Below are 4751 nucleotides of genomic sequence, written 5' to 3' on the forward strand. Positions count from 1 at the left end.
TGGGGTCCCCCCGCTCCCGGCACAGCCTTGGGGGTCCCCACAGCGCGACCCCACATCCCGCACCCCGGGACACCCAGCGAACACCCCCACGTGCCCCTTCCCGTCCCAGGGGTCCGGCAGAGCCCCCCCAAAGGCAGCCGTGCCCCCCTCGCCCCCGGGCCGAGACAACCTGGATTTCTGCGCGTTCCCCCCGTTTCCCAACGCCAGGAGCGCGGGGGACCTGGGGGGGTCTCAGGGTGCTGCTGAGCTTGAGCCTGGAGCTTTTTGGGGTGCGAACGCACCTCGATTTTACCCAAAATCATCAAAATTCTGCTTTTTGTTTTGGGGCGGGGGAGAGGCATGAGGTTGGGGTTCAGAAAGGGGGTTATTTTTGCAGGACAAAGATTTTCCCATGCTGGGGGGGGGGTGTGTCCCTCTCTGCCCCCAGAGAAGTCACCCCCAAAATTAGGTGCCGTGGGAAGGGGAAGGGGGGGTCAACGCGCCGAACCCAAATTGCCCTTTTTTCTGCTGTGGGGTCAAACCCCCCCCGTGGGGATGAGACCGTCCCCCGGGCGCGGTGGCCTCGTCCCACGGGGACCCTGGGGTGGGGGGGAGCCGGCTGGGCTGGGGGGGCACGGCGGGGGGGGGGTTACCCGGGGGGGGGGTACCCGGTGGGGGGGCACGGCCTGGGGGGGGGGGTTACCCGGGGGGGGGGGTTACCCGGGGGGGGGGTGTTACCCGGTGGGGGGGCACGGCCTGGGGGGGGTTATCGGGGGGGGGGGGGACACGGCCTGGGGGGGGGGGGTTACCCGGGGGGGGGGCACGGCGGGGGGGGGTTACCGGGGGGGGGGGGCCCGGCCTGGGGGGGGGGGGTGTTACCCGGTGGGGGGGTTACCCGGGGGGGGGGTGTTACCCGGTGGGGGGGGCACGGCCTGGGGGGGGGGATGCCCCACGCGGGCAGGGGGTGCTGCTGCCGGGATGGGGGTTCACCCCCCCGTGGCCCTCCCTCTCGGAGGTGTGGAGGCCGGTGCCCCCCCCGATGCCACCTCCAGCCCCGCCGTACCCCGCTCCGTGCCTCAGTTTCCCTGCTCGGAGCAGGGCACAGAGACACACCCCCCCCCCCATTTACTTTGCAAATTCGGGGGGGACACGGGCCGCCCCCCCCCCCCCCCACTGTCCAGCCACCACTGGGGCACAGGAAACCCCAGGGGGGGGGTTGGGGGCCGGGAGGTGGCGGGGGGGGGGGGGGGTGCACCGGGCTGCAGGGCTGATGGCCCCTGCACGTGCCAACGGGCCATTTGGGGATGGTTCACCCCCCCCCCCCCAGCCCAGCCCCGAACCTCTGCCTGGGGCCGTGCTGCCCCCCCAAACACAGACTGGGGTGCTCAGGGGATTTTTGGGGTGGCCCTCCCAGCTGCAAACCCCCCCCCCCCCCCTTTTCCTGCCCCATAGCAGGCTTCACTCCGAGCTCTTCCTCTGAGCCTTCCTCCGCATTCGGGGTCACCCCAAAGTGGGACCAGCAGGAGGGACGCGGAGGCAGGGGGGGTCTCCCCAAAATATCTGGCAGCGTTTCATCCCCATCCCTCCGGCCTCGGGGGGCGGCGGGGGGAACCCCCCCCCGTGAGCCACCACCGTCGTCCGCTGGCAAAATAACCGGGGGCCGAGGTCCCGCTGCCCCGGCCCCCCGGGGGGGTGCGGTTGGGTTTAATAAGCCCCCCCCGGGACCCCCCGTTTGTCCCCGGTGCGGGTGCCGGGATTTGTCTCCTTGGGGCTTCAGGCTTCGTCTGGGGAGAGGGTGGAGGGGGTGGGGGGTGCGTCCCGTGGGTGTCCCCCCCCACGGGGAGGGGGGTGTGCGGAGGTGGGAGGGGGTGGGAGGTGATGAATGGGGTGGTCAAGGGTCCGGGGGCAGCTGAGCGTCCTGGGGTGCTCGAGGGTCCCGCAGTGACTGCAGGTCATGGGGCTGCTGAGGGTCCCGGGGTGTCCGAGGGTCCCGGGGTGTTCGAGGGTCCCAGGGTGTCCGAGGGTCCCAGGGTGTTCGAGGGTCCCGGGGTGTCCGAGGGTCCCAGGGTGTCCGAGGGTCCCGGGGTGTCCGAGGGTCCCACCTTACCCCCCCCCGCTGCGGCACCTCGCTGGCCAGGCTCCTTTCCAACCCCTCCGTCCGCGGCAGCGTCCCCCCCGCTCCTCCTCGCCGTCCCCGCTCCGGAGACTCGTTCCGCCGAGGTGCCACCCCCTGGGTCTCCCACCCTCCGCTCCCTTCTCCAGCCCCAGCTGCCGGGATCCCGAAGCTTTTACCGCCGGGACGTGCCGGGGCAAAGGCCGGGTGATGGGATCTGACCCAGGGGCACACGTAAGCGCCCGTAATTGCTTTTCGGGTTTGGGCTGCGCAGCGGCAAAACATCGCGTGAGACGGTTTCGGAGGGCTCCCGCCCCGCCATCGTCTCCTCCGTCTCGTGGACTTCCCCATCCCACCTCCGTCTCCTCCATCTCATGGGCCTCCCACCCTCCTGCCCAGCCGGGATGCTCTTAATTATGATAATTAATCCCTTAACAGAGCAGGGGGACCTTGGGAACACCTTGGGAAACGAGTTGCCGTGAGGTTTTGCCTCCGGAGCAGCGGTTGCCTTTCGACGCCGACCTTCAAACCCGCCGTAGAGGCTCTCCTGGGTTTGTAGGACGTAGAGAAAATGCCGGGAAAGACCCCAGAGCTGCAGCACCGCCGGCTCCCGTGGGCTTTTGGTTTTTTTTTTCACTCAGGGTCCTGCAAAGCTGGGGGTCACCCGGGTGGCGCGGGACAATCACCCTCCGCGCGTCCCATGCCACAAACCGGCCACCTCCTCGCTCCTCCGTGGACTCGCGTCATGCGTTATTTATCATCCTGGCCGGGAGAATGTAGCAAAAAATAACGCTTGAAGTGATTATTTATATTTTTTAGCAGCCTAGGGCTCGCGCAGCCCACCTCGGACACATCCGGACTCGGCGCGGGACGGCTCCTGCCGCCGCATCTACCCCTACAGACGGAGCGAGAAGCCGCCCGGGAAGGGGCAGATGTGAACTCCCCATTCAGCACATGGATGGAAATGTTAATTAAAAGCAGGGTAATAAAACATCTGGAGGACTGGGAGCTGGGAAGGGCCGGCCAGCACGATACCCTGCAGCTGCCTCTCGCTGTTCCTTGAGAAACTTGGGCAGGGGGGACCGGGGTCACCAGTTATTTAGATGTTACAAAAGCCTTTTCATGAAGTATTTCAGTCAAAGCGACTGAAGAACCTTTGTGGAGCAGAGCGAGGGGCTGCCGGCCCGGCGGGGAGGGGTGGGGAGAGGTTTATGGCCCCGGGGACCCGGGACTTGGGGACGGTCCCCGGTGTCTGGTGAAACGGGGAGGTGGCAAGCGCGGCCGGAGATGGGGGTTCAGGGTCAGGCTGCGGGTGGTGGGATGAGATGGGATGAAGGCGACGGCTTGGAGATGCTGGGGGAAGCCCCGTTTGGTGCCCGCAGCCTCTTGGGGGATGGGCGGTGGGGCGAGCACCCATCCCACCCGTGTGTCCCCGTCGCAGGGGGACAAGCCCACCCTGTGACAAAAAGGGGGGGAAAAGGGTTTTCCAAAAGGTTTGTCCTGCAAGCTGGCTCGGAGCTGAACGGGCACCACGGCGGGACCCTGACACCCTGCTCCTGGGGTGGGGCAGGACGGGGACCCCTCCCTGAGCACCCACTGATGTGGGTGCTGGGGACACCCCGGTGGGATGGGGACACCTCGGCAGATTGGGGACACCCAGGTCTGGTGGGACACACGGGTAGGACGGGGCCATCTCCGTGGGATGGGGCCACCCTGGAGGGACAGGGTCACCCTGGGTGGGTTGGGGACACCCAGATGGGGAGTGATGCCCCGGGTGAGATGGGGGTACTCTGGATGGGATGGAGGGACCCTGGGTGAAATGGGGGGACCCTGGGTGGGATGGGGGGACCCTGAATGGGATGGAAGGACACCGGATGAGACTGGGGGGGGGACGGGGATGGGACCTGGATGGGATGGGGGGACCCAGATGGGATGGGGGGCCCTGGGCAGGATGGAGGGAACCCGGACGGGATGGGGGGCCCTGGGCAGGATGGGGGGCCCAGATGGGATGGGGGGCCCTGGATGGGATGGGGGGCCCTGGGCGGGATGGGGGGCCCTGGGCGGGATGAGGGTACCCGGACGGGATGGGGGGAACCTGGACGGGATGGGGGGGCCTTGGATGGGATGGGGGGCCCTGGGCAGGATGGGGGTACCCGGACAGGATGGGGGTACCCGGACGGGATGGGGGGCCCAGATGTGATGGGGGGGCCCTGGATGGGATGGGGGGCCCTGGGCGGGATGAGGGTACCCGGACGGGATGGGGGGAACCCGGATGGGATGGGGGGCCCTGGGCAGGATGGGGGGCCCAGACGGGATGGGGGGCCCTGGATGGGGTGGGGGGCCCTGGATGGGATGGGGGGCCCTGGGCGGGATGGGGGGCCCTGGGCGGGATGAGGGTACCCGGACGGGATGGGGGGTACCCGGACGGGATGGGGGCCCCGCGCGGGACGGGGGCCCTGGACGTGGCGGGGACACGCCGCCGGCTGCCGCCCCGTGGGCGCCCCGTGGGCGCGCGGGGTCCGTCCTGCCGGGAGCGGAGCGGGGCCGGGCCGGGCCGGGCGGCGGAGCCGGTGGCGGGCGGCGGGGCGGTGCTGAGCGCCCTGCCCTGCCCCGCGGTGTCGGTTTGCAGCCGGGCTCCTCCTCCGCCTTCCCCCCCCCC

This window comes from Balearica regulorum, chromosome 27, assembly GCF_011004875.1.
Source record: "Balearica regulorum gibbericeps isolate bBalReg1 chromosome 27, bBalReg1.pri, whole genome shotgun sequence".
NCBI classification, from domain to species: Eukaryota; Metazoa; Chordata; class Aves; order Gruiformes; family Gruidae; genus Balearica; species Balearica regulorum.